A 20,356-nucleotide genomic window follows, 5' to 3' on the forward strand; every position below is an offset into this window, starting at 1 on the left:
AACCCAGTTCACTTTGCTTTCGCTGCGCTTCGATCTAAGATTGGACCCCACCAGTGGTAATCCAACTTGGATATCGTCGATTGGTTTTTCTGTTCGTTTTTCGCGCTATTCGTATCGTGTGTTTTTCTTTCCGCGTCATAAATTGGACGCTTCGCGTAGTGTGTGATGAGCAAGAAGAAGAGGAAGGCAGGCTCGAGCCCTGCAAAAAACGAACGCATTGCCAGGGGCAATAATATTTCGAGGCATGCGTCATCTAATGATGCACGCGATGTTGGTGCGGTGAAAAGCGCTCGCACTGAACCGAGCCACCGCATCGAAAAACAGCGAAGTAGGCGATTTCGGCGCATCGGTCGAAAATGTAAACGCCGTTACCCAGGCAGCAACCAAAATCAAGCTCCCCCGCTGGTGGTGAAGGCGGTCGCTCTTGACAAACTCATCAGCGAATTTGCATCGATGGGTGTTACAGCAGAGTACAAGCTGTGTGGCATAATTCAGTCTTTTTCCAAGCAGTTAACATTGTTTGTTTTCCGTCATCATAAGGGCTTCGTTGGTGCCTTTGAGAATGTATCAATGCATTAAACTGACGTTATGACGAAGCAGGGATTAAGGTTGTGCGCAAAAAAAAATATTTGGGGAATACCAAGCATCTTGAATCTCTTACTGGGTTCGCGTGCCAGTCGCAAAACTGCCTTCAACTAGGATTGCATTTGCGCTAATATTGATCATAATGAAGCATTGCTACTATTTTCGAGGTTGTTATGAACAAAAAGAGTTTATTTCACTTTTTCAGTCACCAAGAAAGTAAATGTCGTTCTGGAATTTTGTATGTGATTAGGTTTCGCAGCTGCGCTTCTCTCGAGCATGAGAAAGTCATGCAACTTTTCTCGAGGTCAGTAATATTCACAGAAGCGTTTCTTTTGAGAATAGCGCAAAATGATGAGAAGTGTTTATATTTCTAGTAGTTTCAAGCCACCAATGTATGGTTCTATATGCATGCTATGGCGAACGCTTGTTTGGCGCTTGGTTTACGTTGTACGAACGACGCCTAAAGGTGCGATTCCTTTGAGGCAATACTAAATAACATGTAGCGTGATATTTGATACTTGCGAGTGTTGTCATTGTTGAAAAGTTGTTGTTGTTTCCATGCGGTGTCAAAGATACATTGATGTAGTTATAAGATGTGGAATAATGGTGCTGGTGCAACATGTATATAGTCGACTGTAGCCGAGTCTATGACAATTGCGAAAAAAGGCAACCGGAATAGCGTTCGAGGTAAATTTTCAATGCATTGACATGAAATAAATTACGACATACGATCAGCTACTGTATTGTTTTGCGAGGGCAAGAATGAATCATCAATCAATTATCGTCAACTGATTCTACAATGAAAAAACCGTTTCAGAGATTATTCTACTAAGCAGTTGTTTCTTAAATTTCACAGCATTATACAATAATATCCGAAGGTATAAACAAGCGACTTATATAAAATAACAGCGTAGTTCTACGTCAACAATGCGGTCGTATCTTGGACGCAACCTCCTATAATTTTTTTTTTATATTTTCTTTATCAAACATGCATTCCATGCAACGGAGAAACATGTAGAAACATAAAATCCATTTTGGGCGAGACGAAGTTTGCCGCGTCAGCTAGTGGGATATAAAAAAATAATGAAATTGATCATCGGTAATGCAAATTTTCATATTGGGTGGCTGCTACCTCTTGCACAAAAAAAATCGGAAAGGATCGTTTTAAAGAGTCATAACGAGGATTTAATAGGTTTTAGACCAGTGTTTTTGAACCATTTTTGCTCCTGTCCCCCATCCGCTCCCCCTCCGCCCCCCTAACAGTATTTTGTAAGAAAGTCTTTAGCATATCAGTAATATAACAAAAGAATACAAACGGTTTTCAAGTTATAATCGCAACAAATTTTATTTTATACTTGTATCTAATTACAAAAAAGGTGTATAAAGTTTGGCAAGTCAGTATGGCACCTGTGCCTGAACTATTCCCACCAAAATCGTAATTCTTGAGAACGTTGTCGAAAAGCACACCTCATATCATCTTCGATATCCACTGTGTTACGGTGTTTTGTTTCCATCAGCAGCATTGTAGGAAGTCCAGATTCTCATAAATACTAAGCAAAAGACAACAACACTCGTAACCAGTGTTGCCACATATACAGATTTTTCTGTAATGATTTTCAGCATGTTCTATGACCAATTATTGGATATTCATGCAGATTTTATGCAGATTTTGTAACAAGATAAAATAATTTTTAAATATTCGATCATTTTACGCAACAATTAACAAACTCAATCAGGCATTTCGAACAGAACTGAACTGAACTGTTTTTGCTACTGTCAAATGTGCCAAATATAGTAGTGATTGAACCCGTATTTTTTCGCAATATAATGGGAACAAAACAAAAGTTTGAAACCGTCTCGCTGCAGAAACTGTGAACGCAATAATCAAATCGAAGTAATTTTTTTAAAATCCGAGGGGGAAGTACTGTTGTCAAACGACATCAAGGTCAAGTTCTGCAAGGCCATGTATGTACTACTGGCAAGCTATACCAGTGATCACGAGCTTAAAAATATGTATTAGCAGAATCTATACACTTCACTACAAGTATGCAATTATTACTTCGTACTTAAATCTAACGCAAAACTCTTATCAGGTACATAATCCGCAATACAGATTTTTTATTTTCTGTACAGAAAAAAAAGATTTTTAAGCTCGTAAATACAGATTTCAATGTGGTAACATTGCTCGTAACGCTTATTTCGCATATCGGCATAAGAATCGATCAATTGTAGATCGATAAAATTGATCCGAAACATTCGCACTACTAGTCGGAAAGCATTTCAAATCATGTCCAAATCTTATTCTTTGATATAAGATATTTTTCAAGTTTTTTTTTGAATTTGTTTCAAGTTTAACTTGTTGTAAAAAGTCTTGACATATGCTGTACAATTTCCTTTTTTATGGTCTTCTGTACTGTTTCATCGTCTGTTCCATCATCATTCACTGACGAAAGTCTTTCAAACATTGCGAAGTTGTTCATTTGAACACTACATTTCAGATTTGGAAATGCTTGCCAAGGATCGCAAATTTAAGCGTGTTGAATAAAGCTGTTGTGGAAATTTTTGCTAATCATTGTCATCTTCAGAACAAAGTAAATGTATATTCCCTTGCACGTTTCCCCCCTTTTAATGACCAAATTCCCCACTAGGGGGGGATTCCCCACCGATGAAAATCACTGTTTTAGACCTATGTTTGTTCTTCCCAAACAATATTTGATTTTGAAGAGTACATGCAGTGATAGACATTCGGTTAGCCGCACTTGAAAAAAAAACTTGAAACACTTAAAAAACAACTAGGAATGTTCTTTTTATCGGGATACTTATTTGCTGTAGTTGTAGTATATTTAAGTCAATTTTATTGAAAGGACGTGCGTCACAATCACACACACACACAAGGCGGCGTCGGTGGATATAAACATTCAAACGTCGTTTTTTCTCGAGACATACGTTTAGCCGCAGGGCATAAAAATCAGGTTTTCGCATAATCACCAAGCCTTTATCTGTCTTTTTTGAAAAAATACTTGGGAATGTTCAATTTACAAGATAAATATTGAATGTGCAACGTAAGAAGTTGGTCAGATTAGTGATTTACGTAGACTTTAAAGGAATGGCGAAAGGTATTCTATTGACGGAAGAGGGGCGGAAAATAATAATAATATTCAGTGAACAAAAGTTTTCTAATCGCTCGAAATCGCTGAGAAAGTGGTACGAAATTTCTCTAAATAGTGCCAGAAATATGGGATATAACGACCAACAAATGGGAACACCAAAGTTACTTAGCGTCTTAAAGGTCGAATAAGACACGAAGCAACCAGGAAACGATGTCCTTCTTATGCATTAAGGCAGAATCGGTTGTTCCAGTAACGAAGAGGCATATTGCGCGCATCTTGAATGAGTCAGCAAACATCATGTGGAAGAAACTTCAAGGGAAGCCGAAACTGACCGCCACCCATAAGCAGAACCATCTCATTTTCGCCCGGCAATACATGCAATGGAAACTAGAATGGAGGAATGTTGTATTTTCCGGCGAAAAAAGTTCAATTTGGATGGTTCGTTTCCTACCACAGAAAGCTTCCCATTTGTTTCATTTTCACCCGAATGAACTCCGAAAAGTATCTCCAATTACTGGAGGACGTTTTGATTGGCCATATTGAGAATAACGCTACCGATGATGTCGTTTTTTCAGCAGGATTATGCATAGATCCATGATTCCAAGCAATCGAAGGCATGCCTTACCGGGAACAACATTCCGCTTCTTGAATGACTTGCTTGCAGTCGATTGCAATCCCATAGAGAACCTATGGAGAATTTTGGCCGAGATGGTCTATGCAAACGCGCTCCGTACAGTAATTCGGGAGTGTTGGGCTATAATCAATATGGCAACACTTTAAAAGCTTTAAAAAGTGAATTTATTGTTTTTTTTTTCAAATGAATTTGATGAAAATAAACAATAATAGACTTTTATGAACAAAACTGTACAAAGAATTGACTTATTTTTAAAAATGTTGAGGAAAAATAGGGCGCGGCTAAACGAATGTCTTCCACTGTATTAAGCGCAACGAAAAGCTACAATTTGTCAATATTTATTTCAGTTACTTTTTTTGTTTTAAGCTATATTAAACATATTTTGTACACAACGAAAATGTACAAAAATCAATCAACGAAAATAAGTGAGAAAAGATACGAGACACGGGGAACAGTCTCGCATTACATGTAGCTGTCATTACTTTTACATACATCATTGCATTTTGGCGGAAAGTGTCTGGAATTACTATTAAATACTTATATACAATTATATACTACAAATATATACAATACTCTGTTCATGTGAATAAAAACATTCATATTCTTTTAGATATATCAGATTTGTTTCGAATCTCTAGCCATTGTAAGCCTCTACAAGACTGGTGACATTACTCTTGTTGTAATGTTCATATTATTCAATATGCACACCAGACTGACATTGGGCAAGCACTTTTTTGAAATTGAAATGCACTGACTAACTCGTGTTTCCATTCATGGTTGTCCCATGTTCTGCAACTCGATGATATAGCTTGCAGCATGTGGCAAGCTACTCCAAACTGACAAAACAAGGGTCGCCATCGCCTCAGGCCTCGATTTCAAACCATCATCGGAAAAAAGCCTAGCGAATTGTGGCTGCATAAAGTAAACCCAATGCTCGTGTGTGGTACAGTTTGTGAAGAGTGCATCCATTGGGTTAATTTTTAGTTTATTTGTCTGCCCATTTAGGGGAACACACAGTAGCAGCTCGGATCGGATCAAATTGGTTTAGCAGCCACTTTCTTCCAAATTTGAAAATACTGGTTTTGCTTTCTGTTGCAAGTATTATCTCGCCACCTCGATTGCCTCTTCCGGCCAGGGCTGAACGTTGGCTGGCCAAAACAGTGCACTTGAAACAAGAAGCCAACCGCGTTTTCGGCTGTTGTCCGACCCTGGTGTAATGTTTTCCTTTTGTTTTGAACCAATTTTAATGATCGGATGTTTGCTTTCCATCGGGATTTTCAGCATACTATAGTAAAGACACGTGATCGGTAACAATGTGATGCGATGGATGCGAGAAACTCTGAATTTCAATATTCCAGATGAGAGTAAGATTCGTACAATTCTTGGTTTACAAATAAACTCTAAGCCAATGGTGCAGTGCTTTTTCCATGAAAGGCTACCCTAGACCTAAAGAAACAAATAACAGGGAAAACTAACCAAGGCCACCGGATTACGGTTGAAGATCAAATCTAGAGAAACAAAATTCGAAAAACTCACACCCATTTCGGTTTTACAGTAATCGGTGCCATAAATGCCATATTCGTGCAAATTCATCCCAATAAATGTATTTCACGGTCCGCAGTATTTTGCACGAGCTATAAAAGATTTATTTTCAACCGAGTAATTCAATCCACACAGCTGGTCGTAAAAAAATGCCAAGGGAAGAGTTCGTGGACCGCTCTCTGGTATTGGTTTGGAAATTTCGAAAAAAAAATTAATCGTTAGTGTTCGAAACTGTGAACTGCATAAGACACCAAAACGAGGATGCACGCAATCGAAAATCTTCGTAAATATCATTAAGTTGGTTCGGGGAGGACGATGAACTCTATGCGGATGAAAGTAAAACCCGACTACATAATCTGTATAGAACCCATACAGTCGCCTGACTGGCCCCTGAAAGGTTAATAAAACGATCGCCAAAAGTTATAAAAACCCCTTAACACACGAGCTGGCTCCATTCTAAAGATGGAATAAAACTGGGAAAGAACAAAACGATGGCATGAGAAGGCACCTGGTTATATTACCTTAATTAGTTGTTGTCTGTTGTTTCGCCTCCTCCTTTATACGATCAAATCCACGTTATTGATCCCACTAGAAACCGTTCTCTGTGGCCGATTCACGACGACTTCGACGACGATTCGGACCGAAAGGCGTCGGAAAGAAGATTTCGACGCGTGGTTAAGTGACGAAAATCCCAAACACGCCAATTTCCGGCATACTTCTCTTCACTTGAACTAGTTTGGCCCTTCTACTTCACGCTCATTGTTTTGCTGGTTTTGCCGTAATTATTCAACTTTGAAGTGACCACCTGTCAGATCCACTCGACACTGCACCGTTTTCACTTTTATTCCAAACTGTTCAATTCACTCACTTACATAATTAGGTGACACAAGCCGGAGAAGCAAAACAAACGGAAAACGGGTTCATTCCGGTCCAGTTTACTCAAAGTGCTGAAATAGAAATAAGTAAAGTGAACACTGAAATTAATTGGCCTTCTAGTTAAATAGCGATTTTTCAAGCCCTCGAGCAAGTTCTTCGAGACGATTTGTATCAATGATAGCAGTATGAGTTTCAGTCATTTTACGTAATGGACATCAATCAGCTGGATTCTTACTTAGGGTAAGAGAAAAAAACGCGACAGTCCGTTAGTTGAGGGAAGGCTTCTGTTACTATTTAAACTGGACGCAGTTAACAGTTGTTTGACATTTGAAACGTATCAAAGAACCGGTGTTTTGCTGACGGGAAATTGTGTTCCATTCCATTCCATGTCACCCTGACAAAACGAGAAAAGCTTTCCGCGTAGCATAATGGAGAAATCCAGTTAATGTCTTGTTTCGCTGATGTAAAGTTGACAAAGCATACAAATTGGTTTCCGAAAGTACCAAGTAGTTTCCTATCATCATCGTCATCATCAACAGCAAGTATGACGTCTCAAAATTGAGATTAATTAAAACGCATGGAATGTATCAAATTATGTGTTCCAGACAAACATTTTTGCGGAAACTGAACAGTACAAGCCGAAACGAAAATTTGAACACATGGCTAACCAGTATGCTGCCGAGAGATTAAACGAAACAACGGTTCGTAACATACGATCCATTTTCTTCGATTAGCATCCAAATGTGAGAAAACCGTTGGACCATTTTCAACACTTGATAACTCATGCTGTCTAGAATATGCGCGCATAGGCGCATGTACTGATGGTAATCATTCATTGTTTCCCCCATTAAGAAGCATACGGGCGGGCGGAAGGACGGACGGACGGACGCTGTTAAGAGATGCTGAATAATCACTAACAGTTTTCAGGGAAGGTAAGCAAATATCAGTGCGAGCAGCCGCCCAAAAAATTGTAGGCTTTTTCACACTGAACACTTGAGAAAAAATAATTAAACATCATTCTACTATCAGAGAGATGACGGGAACATCTACAGTTAACAGTTCATTAAGCTGCCAAATACATATCAATATATGATATCAAATCAGAGAATAGATCACGTTTTTTATGAAATAATTTAAACGTTCATAATTATTTCAGCTCTGAACGGATTAGGATTGTTTGCATTCTAATCGAATCGGAAATTCTCTAAAAATTTTCGGTACGTCATCGTTACGGTTCCTTAACCCATACATGTTTTTAAATATATCAGATTCGGCACGTTTTAAACAAGACTGCGTTATTGATAGATTTGATAATTGATAGATTATTGTGCGTGTTCTTTAAAACCTTCGTCGCCCTGAGCGATTCGGTCGAGTTTCTTGCGGGGCCCAAATTCAACTGTCGGTGCACTAGAGAAAAAAGCGGGCAACGATAATAATGAATTCGGGTTCGATTCAGGTCTACTTTTCTGTTGAATCCGAATGTAATCAACCGACTGCTGATTAGAAAACTTATAAAAATATTACCTAATAAAATTTACAGCGTTGAAAATGATAATAAAAAATGAAATTCAACCGGAAGTACTTGCTTTATACACAATATTAAATGGCGATGAATAACTACAATTTTATTGGATAATATGGAATATTCTGTTCAATTTATTGCGAAGATTCTGTGAATATATCATACTGAGAACATATGTCACATTTGTGGGAAAATAATCGTCATAAAGTATATCACATTTGGCAACTCCGATCTTTCACGTAATTCGTTTTCATCGTTCTTTGCGCCTGGCAGAGAATGATAATTGCGCAACGCGGAGAAGCCCCTGTTTATTCAAAAAACAACATGTCTATTATGTATATTTTTTAGACACACATGTGTTTTTTTCATCCTTAAAATGTTCACCGGACGGCGTAATAGTAAATATGAAAGCGAGGGAAGTAGTAACGACGAAATAGTGCGAAGCGTCAGAAGAAAAGTTTCGAGTATTATCTCATCGAGTTCCGATTAGGATATTGAGGAACTTTACGCAAGAGAAGACCTGGACGACATGTTAGAAGAACTTACTATAGACGACATAAATATATTGATTTGTCAACAGTACATTTAAAATGTGATTTTTCACAAATAAGTATGTTCTACTAGTCAAGCCCTTTCATTTGATACCCATATTGATGGGGTTTTGATAAAATATGTAGTCCGCAATTTTGTAGCGGCCGCCATCTTGGATTTTCAAGATCATAGAATACGAAGTTTTATAACGACAGCAGAGATAAAGGCGTGCTCCAAATTTCAGATCAATCGGTCAACACGAAGGAGGTTAAATTTCCATTGATGTGGAACAACCCTGCAGATAAACATACAAACATATTTACAGTAGGTAATGCTAAATAAAACCGTTTAAAAGAATAGTATAAAAAGTAGATTTTTATGTTTTTGATTTGATTATTCTTCATAACCCATATTTACATTTAAGTGCCCATTTTATCAAATTCCGTTTAAAAATCCTATTCAAATTGAACGAGAAAGTGTCACCCACATCCGGGTGACGGGGTGATCAAGGTGTTAAATGTATCTGCGGATTCGATTCGGTCATACACCACGCGTGTCAAACAAATGCATGAAGGAATTCTCGAGAAGAATATGTTGCCGGAGCTGCCACGTGCCGGTTCCCTAACTCGTCATTTATTTTAATTAAGGAAATTTGGAAGAATACACATCTTCCTATCGTGTTCTCGTGGCCAAATATGTATCAGCTAGGTACAATATTTAACACATTCACGCCGGCGCGTATCACCGGTGGCGTGCACTAGACTGCCTCATCGTTATTGTGTCATTGTGTTGCATGTAACAACAAACGAATGTCACTGGGCAAAATGCGTTCTGCAATAACATATTTGAACAAACAAAAGTGAATTATTCAGAAAAACGTTCAATCGGCAAACACTAACTGGAATAGGTCGGAACCTCGAAAGAGCGAAAAGCATTAATCGCAGCCGCCAGATGGGGAGGGTTATGAATTACAACCTCGAAAAACAAATGCAGCATTCATTTACGGATAATGTGGATAGAGAAAATATTGCAATGTTAGCTCCACCGCTCCACCATTAATTGAGTATAAACATGCCATTCGCAATTTCAAATTACAGTATCCACAATTCATCAGTAATCTATCTAGCGACCAGACGTCAGCAAGGCTTTCGAAATTATCTTTCCCAAAGCCGAATGTTTAGTTTAATGTTCCAAATTGGTCTTTTTCAAGGCTAAAAGCGAATGAGCTGATGAATTATAAAGCCGCTTTAATTCAAAACATCATCATTTAAGTCGTCTCACTCCAGCTATCAGTCACACACATAGTCGGCGTTGCCAATGTTCCAGTTTAAACTGGATTCTTCCAGTTTTTTTTTCTCGATCCAGTCAAACAGTTAAATCCTAAAATCTTCCAGTTTTTTAAAATATCATCCAGTTTTATCTAGTTTTTTTATTATATTTGCTTCAGTTTTACCCATTTCATGTAAAATAAATTCACAATGTATAAATATTATCCCTCCTAGGGTTGCTACAATAAAATATGTATTTTTGATCTCAAAAAATCTTTTTCATCTAGGTTTTCTTTCTCCGGAAATCTGAATTGATATCTGTTTTAAAAATTATAAGAAAAATTTTGAAAAATAATCTTAGCTTTAGTATCACTTAGTTTCAGTATATATCATAGCATATACGGTGGGGAGTCTTCGTAGCCTAATTGGTTGCGTGTCCGCTACTAAGCGAACGATCATGAGCTCATAACTCAGAGCCCCTCAACTGACCATCTTAGTGTGTTATTCTAGCTACTATGTCCACGCAACAATCATCATGTGTCGGTAATCCCAGTCCCTTACCGCTCACATTTTCGGTCTGCTGCATCGGTAACTGGCACTATTAATAACGCAACAAAGGAAGCCTCATATCAACAGTCCCGCTATGAACAGCCCAACTGTGAACATTCGAACAATAGCAATATTCTTACGCCGAAAAAAGGCGACATGTGTTGTGCATCGATAGAATAGGAATTCTCTTACGCCTAAACGGCTACTGTATTATAGATAAAACAAATGTTTATCGATAGATAGCGATACTCTTACGCCTCAAAATGGTAACAGTGTAATACGCAACAAAAGTTATCTTAAGATAAAAAATGTACACGAATGAATTCGGCTCTGTTACAGCTGAATTGCTGTAAATGAGCCTAATAAAATAAACTGTTGGAATAACAAAAAATAGCATATGATCGTATGCTTAGGTTACGGAAAGGTTCTAATAGAATTTTCTCATTCTAAAAAAAATGTTGGATAATATGTTGGATTAATATGTTTTATTCGAGCTTTCGTCGTTCAAATCGTATTATTCTGAAAATATATAGCTCGAGAGAGAGAAATTTTGCTGGTTTCTCAATTAATTTGATTTAATTTGGATTTTTAAGTTTGTTTTGTTTTACCTAATAATAAATAGTAAAAGAACAGGTTTGGTCATGGAGTCGTTCAAATGATTCAAAATTAGTTTCACTATTTTGTTTCGGTCGTTGTTGAACATCTCCAGGTTATGTCTAACGACGGATTCCAGTAAGAGCAATCTTGTTGCGGTAGAATTCAATATTTTCAATGGCTTCCATATTTCATGAATGGAGTTAATATCATTTAATATTAGAAAATTCACTCTAGACTGTGCGAAACATAACTATAAATGTGCAAACCGCAATACGTTTTCCTAAGGCGGATTAGACCTAACACTGACCGTGTTAGGGAAACAACATGAATATATGGGAAATTAGAAGCTTTTTTCAACGTTATTTCCTATTTGCCATTTACTATGGTAAATTTTATAATTAAATTGCAATAGACTGTATCAATAAGTGCGTTCGATAGGTAGGAAAATATTAAGAATCCCGGAGAGCAAAAAGCACTCAGATTTGGAGAATTTTCGCGACGCGAACAATATCTAGTTTTTTTTTTCAATTTATGACTCTTATCTGTTTTTAGTAAGTGCACCAGTAAGAGAAAGGTAAACAGTGTTATTTATTAATTGTAACGCTAACCGATGGTGCAGAACTTTGTATTTTCTCGCCTTAGATCGAACATGTGAAAACAGGATATCACGTTGAATACGTATGTCAAAATGTAGTGACTCGTCTGACTCAAAACGATACAAATGATTAAATGAATAAAATAGGTTAGATGGAAAAAAGTATTATTGACATCAAACCATAACTAATGTTGAAACGTCATTTGAAAAAAAATCAGTGAATTCTGTATGAATGCCAAAAAATCTATGATTTGAAACTACAGATTCTGCGTTTCAAAAAGACTAGAGAATTTGTAGATATGATAATCCTCCTTCATCCTTCCTGTCCTTTGAATAACTGATAATAAATAATATAGATAATAAAATAAAAAAAGTAATAAAAATTTATATTAGTATTGGAATAATATGGTGGAACGATTGTCGCAGTTTTGCGACGCTCATGTATCAGTGATTTTATGACCATGAAGCAATAAATGCGATTTTTTCAAGTTCTGCCAAAAAAACCCTGCTTTCTACAGGTTCTAGAAAAAAGCTCCTCAAATATTGTTTCACAGTTATGTTCGAGTGGTGGGAAAGGTCATTTTAATTCGCTCGAATGGTTTATTTTGACATTTTATGTATAAATTATATTTTTTAAATACTGCATGAAGCTTCGAAGGAAATTTAATTTATCAAGCATTGGAATCATTTTGGGTAAATCAAATCCGATCTTCGTAAAATAAAACGGTTTTACAAGATCCAGTTTTCTTCCAGTTTTTTAAGAGCAATCTTCCAGTTTTTTGAAAATTGCTATTGGCAACCCTGTACATAGTGGTTTTGCTCGAATCTAAGGATGAATGGGAGATAGATGTTGCAATTTTATTCGGTGGGGGCACCGCGTCGATTTGCATGCCGTCCGGTGAAGAGTACCTTTGTATTTTTGCATCACATCATATTTGAATCTGTACTGGGGTGTAAGTTTCAAAGTTCTAGAACGGGAGCGTTATGTTCGGAAAGTTAAGTTTCGAGCGTGAATACCACTTTGTCAGTTGAACAAAGTGGTATGTCAATCACCTCATTCGACAGATAATAGGTTTGCAAATCATGCTGGTTACTTATTGATCCAAAAACTTGTTCCAATAGCTCTGAACTGCTTCGAAGGCAAACTATTGAAATCACAAAAAAAACTATAGATATGAGTACCTGTTTGGAAGTCCATCTTAGTCAATATTTGTCCATGCATGTCTTCGGCTGTCAGTGAAAGTTCTCTGAATATTGTTCTCGTCCTGGCCAATATCCGTTTCTATTTTGCAACTGTTTTGAACAATATTTTCACAAAAAATGCGTCTTCAGAATATGCAATAAGCAAGCATAGTGAAGAGCAGAATCAAAGCAGAAAAAAAATATTAAATAGGACGTAGTCGTCGGTTTTCATAACGTGGAGATTGTACGAATTGTTGTTTTTCTGCGTCATCATATAGATAACGGTAGTGAGAGAGCCGCACTGTGTGTAGTACGAGAAGAATGTCGCGATGCATACTGAGTGCGTTACGTTACGTGCGTTACGTGAGAGGTTCTGTGAATTCAGGAGTGTGTTTGGATTTATTAGTGTAATGATGTTGTTTTGGATTATAGAGGCTTTAAGTATTTTTTTCAATTAACTCGCCTCTAGCCTTGAGAAAGACCAATTTGCAAAATCAAACTGAACAACTCGGGCTTGAGAAATACCATTTGGAAAACCGTGCTACCGTCCGATCGCTAGCTGTATGACTGTTAAATCGTGAATGACTTATTTGTAATTTTTTCATTTTTTAATCGATCGTTCAATTCTCGGGATTTCAATTGTTGTTTCCGGGTTAAGGGTGACGTAAGGTATTTTTCAGCGTTGAGAGTTGTGTTCTTCGATGGAAAACTTAAAACTTTGATGGAAAATTTGTTTCGATGCTATTGCTTTCGGTTCGGATTTTCTATTGACGCACTGCATCTTCTGAGATGTTTTGTTCTGTGTTGGAGATGGTATTTTGCTAAGAGATACTGAAAAACTACTTATAGATTTATTCAAGAAGATCAATATTTCAGTTTCAGTGATCTAGACAACGATCAATCAACAGTACATGTTAATGCTTAGAATTAATGTGACAATCTACTAGAAATGCTCCGCGAAACGTTTGCGCTCCTCGCTCCGTGAAAGCACTCATTCATCGGCCCTTATCATTGCTATCAAATATTTGTATCAAAGAGTTTCATCATCAAAATTTAATTAATGTTTGTTCTCGTCGGCAATAATTTCGTAGTTTTATATTGAAAATTCACTCGTGTCTTGAGCATCACCCTCCTTTATTTGTTTTGTTTTTTTTGAGGTCCGTGACACCACTAACACGTGTTTGTGGCCCCTATGAAAATAAGGTTTAGTACCTCTGCATTAGACCATTACAAGCTGGCGAAAATAAAGTATACACTTTGGATGAACATCTCAAAGACAAAATCGGATCGATAAACTATACACCTCTCCATGTCTACCGAAAATGAACAATACAAAAGTGATGCGTTTGTATATGTACAATCTGCGATCAACGTGGTACGACATGAACTATAGGGGGGCTAGATGTTTTTCTCGTGCGCAAACTGACTCACACAAATAAGATAGATTGCAGAATCGCGATGTTTTATTCTAATCTAAATTTATAATAATTTGGTAAATTTTATTGATTTAAACTCATTTGTTTGCCTGGGTTTCTATGTAAAATTAAACTCGATGAAGAAACGAACTGATGGTGATGGTGATAATCTCTATCCGGTTTTAATTTTTTCGCTGTTTTATGCGAAAATGTCATTTGATGTCTATTCCATTTCCATTTCCAAATATTCCCATTAAAACTCATTATTAGAATTTAAAATTATTATCAGACACATTTCGTTTCATATTATGTACATAAAATACTTATTCGATACGGAATTCCGTTAAAACATCAGGAAACACACAACTAAAAGGGTTCAGATAATCGCAAGAAGGCAGAGCCAGAAGGCAGATGGAGATGAACCGAATCCTACAGGAACAGCGAACCAGTGGCGTCGACTGTGGGGCGCGAAAGGGTCGGACCGCCCCGGGTGCACCATTTTAGGAGTGCAGACTGAACCGAATTTATATGAAGAAATTGGATAAATATGATTTCTGACGGAGAATGGGAGTGCAAATCGACTCTTCCGCCCTGGGTGCAAATGTTTCTACACCCAAAACTAGCGTTGTCAGAAAGCATTTCATTTTCGACAGAAAACATGTCATTCCATGCCTTGAAACGTCAAATAGTCAAATAATTTCATATGTCCCCCAACGCTTTAAAAATGGATGTATGTATGGAAGCAGACATCTCTTTCTTTTTTCTTTTTCATCTTTTTTGAGATTGCACCCAAACGACGATAACGGGAATCGAACCAAGGTCGGCTGGAATGCAAGACTGTGTTACACGATCACGCTATCTACATAGCTAATGATGCTGTTGGGGATGAGCGTGATAATATTACATCTCATTACAAATTGGAGTTGGAAAGTGTCTTCTAATTTTACTCCTAGCAAAGACTTTCCAGCATAAAGAAGATTTATATCCTTCTACTACTATCGTGGCATAACATCTTTGTCGGCATCAAAATGTCTAGAATATATTGTGAATGCTGTCTTGTTTAGTTCATGCAGAAGCTACATTAGTCCTTTCCAGCACGGTTTTTATCCAAAGCGATCAGTAGAGAGTAATCTTTGCGAATCCACTTCGACTTGCATCGGTGCGATGGACGACGGATTACAGGTGGGTGCAGTGTACACGGATATCAAAGCTGCTTTCGACACCGTAAATCATGAAATCCTACTGGCTAAACTATTTCGACTCGGAGTATCGGAGAGAATGCGCAACTGGCTTCATTCGTATCTGGGCAACAGGCAACTTTGCGTCAAAACTGGATCCTGTGATTCGGCGCTTTTCTCGCCACGTTCTGGTGTACCACAAGGCAGTAATCTAGGTCCATTGCTGTTCTGCGAAACGGTGGACTAGTGATTTATGCTGACGATCTTAAAATTTTTCTAATTGTTCAAAATTAAGCTGACTGCAGAGAACTGCAGGAGCTCATGGATCGTTTGGCGTATTGGTGCACTATAAACTTTCTCGAAAAGAGTGTCGCTAAATGTTCGGTTATAACCCTCCGGAGATGTAAAAGGCCTGGAAAATGAACTCCGGGCCAAAGAACTACAGCAGGAGGAATAATTGTTGCAGAAAGCGAAGACAGTTCAGAGGTCTCAAAAGATTATGCTATTTCGATTGAATCTGGCCATGAATAAGAGAAGAAAGATAATAAATCAATAAAGAAACAAAAGCTTCGTCTAAAGTATAGCTAGCTGCCCGAAGTGGGATAAGTAAGAAACATTCCATCTTTACCCAAATGCACCCAAATGCACATCTTGCAAATCCTCTTCTTATTCTGGATTTAGTCACCAACCTTTTGATAGATCAATACAATTTAGAAACGTTCGTAGTATTTTATGGACTAAATGTGACAGCGCTGGAACAAGGAATACTTGCCAACGATCAATAAACACACCAACGTTTATGAAATTATTTCGCTCGCGAGCGATGAACTTCTACGCTTCGAATATTATAAACCTGTACATTATACCCCCACTAAATGCCCGTTTCACCCACTCCACAAGAAATATTCTACTTTTCGGTTTGTTCTAATTTTAGTAGAAAAAAAATATCGGAAAACATTGTTTTTGAAACATTTGATAGAATTATTCGAAAAAAGAATAATGAACTGCAAGAACTGCAAAAAAACTGCATTTATGTTTTGGAACATATGAGTTTCCAAGCATAAAATTGAAGTTATTCTTAACACATTAAGGACCGCAAAGAAATCTGTAAGACATACGCCTGGGACCGCACGTTTTGGCTTTCTGCATTTATACACTTTTTCATAGCTTCATTTGTTCGGTATCCACGAATGAGATCGTTTCCTTCGGTGTGGGTGAGAATTTCTGATGCATCGAGAATTTTTTTATTATACAGACTTACAAAGAAAAAAATTAAAAATTTGAATTTTTTCTCAAATTTGCAATTTACTACACTGAAAAAAACTATATGATCATACACAGTAGATTCTAAATAGAACGCTTACAGTGAAAAACTTATCTACTTGTTGCACTTTCAACGAATTTAAACAGAATTCTCCGCAGGCGCTCTAAAATCGTGGTTTTGTTATATTAATATGCCTTATAAAGGGGTCAGCAATTGCCGGGACAAGAAATAATGCACGGGTAAGTATAAATTTGTGCCACCTTTCCAAACGTTTACTGAAAAATATTACCACAGTATTTTGAAGCAAATGATGACCAGAATTCACCGAATTCGACTCAAATATCACAATCCACAATGTTGCGCTCTGCTACACGATAATTCGATGAGTCACAAGCCACTGAATACGCGTCAATTTCGAAATCGCATCACCATTTCTCGAAACGAATTGGATCACGAGTTTAAATCTCTATTGAATGGTTATAATAAGAAACTCAGTGCCGAAGGAAAATATCAGATTAACAAATATTAATATAACCTCTAAACAAAATTCGTTTTCACTACCATTCCCTAAACATAATTTACACACCGCGCATACGTAGACGAAGTTCTAGAAACAGATTTATTTAGTACTCGGATAATAGTTTTGACAGAAATGGACAGAAATGTTCCGGAAAAACACTTTGGGAAACAAATAAACAAATTAATTTATATTTTCAAATAATTTGCATTTGTGCTCAACACAAAATCCAATGATTCATGGATAGTTTAATGAGTTTATGAGTTTGTTTGTTTGTAAACGCATACTATTGTTGTTAAAAATTATTCTTCTTAGATATAAATGATAATTTGATACTTTACTGTGAGAAGATCATAGTTATACAATGAAGGGATTCATTAACTTCCCGTAGAAACAGGTCTGTTGCAATAATATATGAAATTCACATGTTTTATTACGCATTCTTCGAATTTCAATAAGATACCCGGGATGTTCCGATGAGTTACGCAATATGCAGTAATAATCGAAGTTACTGAGTGCTTCTACAGTAAGTTAACGACCCCAAGAACATAGGGTAACTTATTTATGGATGATTTGCTTCATTCATTTTAACGCATCGCAGTATAAATGAGATAAAAAGCGTCTTTTAATTATTAATTTTTATTTAATTATTTATTAAAAGCGTCTTTTAATAGTACTCTTTCGGTTTCTCCTCAAAATAAGCCTCAATTTCAGTAATCACTTCATAATCACTCTTAAATTTCTTGCCAGCGAGCATTCTTATCAGGTCTGCGAACAGAAAATAGACGCTGGGGCCAGATCTGGAGAATACGGTGGATGCCGGAAACAATTCAAAGTCCAATTCATGTAATTTTACAATCAATACACGAAATTCTAATTATTCCATTTTTCCCCAATAACAAAAGTTGCTTCACTCTCAATGCTGTAACTCACAAACCAATCGACCCATTGCTGTAAAATTTTGACACGTATTCATTGAAAGATGGTGCTTTGTGATAGTCAAGTAGATGTTTGCTAAAGGCGCCATCTAGACGTCAACCTTATGAACTTTTCAGCCGAACTATTAGCAACGAACTTCAAACGCGTTTTTCTCGAAACTATTTTTTTTCAAACTGGTGTACACGATATCTCAAGTTCTACTGAACTGATTCATGTCTAATTTATATGAATACAATCTGCAGGCACCTCTCGTATATTTTTCTTTTAATTTTACTATTTTTAAAAAATCAGGAAACGTAATAAAAAACATTTTAAACCGAATTTTGTTTTTCCAAAGGCCGCCATTTTGTCAAAAAACATGTTTTTTACCTGTCCGAAGTTCATGCGATGACGGCATATTTACTGATTCAGAATCTGTTCGATTTTTTTGTTTTGAGATAACCAGAAGGGCTAAAATCGTGTACGCCATGGCACAACTTTTTTTTAACCCTCCCACTTCATCAGCTCTTAACTATTCTAGTTGTGAATATTTCTTCTCCGTTCAATTTTTGTTTTATTGTTCAAAGATAGATGAACAAATAGTGATATAATGGATAGCAAAAATATTCTTTGTTTTATTTTTACGGAGCTCAAAAAAACGTCCAAAATTCGTGTCTCTACACTAGAATCCCCTTTAATATAACGTCAACAACGCATGTTTTTTTGAACCTCCAGGTCGGGGGACTTCAATGCTATCAACACAGCACATGGTTAAAGCATTGGAGTACTATACAGTTAAGACTGCAAGATTATTCTGATTTAAATAAAATACCAGTTATTCTGCTCCATTTGAAAGTACAATCAAGCCATTTTATTTGACATCGAAATCTGAATTTGCTGCTTGTAGAAATAATACACGCTTGGTTCATTTGAAACTATGTACAGTATCTCATTATGACAAAGAGGTTCCGGTGTTCAAGTCCACCATGGAGACATTACTAATCTTAAAGTTGTATACAATATCGAAAATTCCGAAGTATGGCAATCTCGAGATAAACATCACAACTTACCATATGCAAATTCAAAATTCGCAAATTATAACTAAGCAGCAACTTTTTTTCTGTTTCGGTACTCCAGAGTATTAATCCATGATATGAAACAATATTAAGTTCAATGCTGAAGCAAACATATATTCCTCACAACTTATGCACAAATATATTCCCTTAACACCATTTGGTTTTCAGTTAAATGACAAACGCGTCCAATCATTTCACACATTTTCCACATTCGGTACCACTAAATATCTCACTTAATTCCACTAAATTGTCAGCGGCCAATTCGTTCCTCAAATTAACAACGGAATCCGAGATTTCGGCTTAGCGCAACACAACACCAAATCAAAGCTTTACACACTTTTCGAGTTATTCTTCGCCACACACAGAAGCAGCACAGAACCCTTAATCCACAAAACGAGATTAATTGCACAATTTAGAACGATTATAATCCACACAGAAAAGTGCCACCGGAAGTCGACTCATGTTTTGCTTCTTTTCTTTTTCAGAAGAAGTGTATCACAAACCGGCCACCCAAACGAATGCCACTGGAAGAGAGAGCGCAGACCACCGCACAACTGCACCGAATCGCAGTCGAAGGACCACTGGCAGAGAGCCCAAGATGATGGTAACGTTATCGAGCCACACCAAGTGCAGACAAACCTCGGTAGCCAACCAACAATAATATGCATCATCTCAAAGACCCGCACAAATGCGAACGGCGGTGGCGCAGTGGTGGTGATCGCGGCGGCGGCAGCAGCGGCTTTAACGGGCGCGCTCAGGGCGGCCATAACGGCGGCTCAACGAATTCAAGGTAATAGGTAAACTCCGGTTTGGGAGCAAACAAGAGAATTACGTTTCAACAAGAAAAACTTGTCTCAAGACCCCGGAGTAACAACTCCGCGAAGAATGAATGGGGATCAACGAATCACTCGAATAGGGAGAAAAATGTTTAGGCCCACCAGAGTAACGATGCAACGACGGCTGAAAAGGAAACAACTCCAAAGAGACAAACAGAGAG

The 20,356-nt window shown here is 37.3% G+C and overlaps 1 protein-coding gene across 9 annotated transcripts in view; it reads right to left on the minus strand.

Moving 5' to 3' along the window:
* Window positions 1–20,072, minus strand: part of LOC129775002 (serine proteinase stubble) — a 344,680-nt gene extending 324,608 nt beyond the window's left edge. For 4 of the 9 annotated variants that reach the window (XM_055779141.1, XM_055779143.1, XM_055779139.1 and 1 more), the window contains exons 1-2: window positions 19,354–20,069; window positions 6,393–6,818 (exon numbers count right to left, since the gene is read on the minus strand). The gene's annotated coding sequence lies outside the window, so the exon portion shown is untranslated. Of the gene's footprint in view, window positions 1–6,392; window positions 6,819–19,353 lie in introns of all 9 variants that reach the window. The other 5 variants (XM_055779144.1, XM_055779145.1, XM_055779142.1 and 2 more) reach the window with 3 other exon arrangements.
* Between the last annotated feature and the right edge of the window lie 284 nt (window positions 20,073–20,356).

This window comes from Toxorhynchites rutilus, chromosome 3 (assembly GCF_029784135.1).
Source record: "Toxorhynchites rutilus septentrionalis strain SRP chromosome 3, ASM2978413v1, whole genome shotgun sequence".
Classification (NCBI taxonomy): Eukaryota; Metazoa; Arthropoda; class Insecta; order Diptera; family Culicidae; genus Toxorhynchites; species Toxorhynchites rutilus.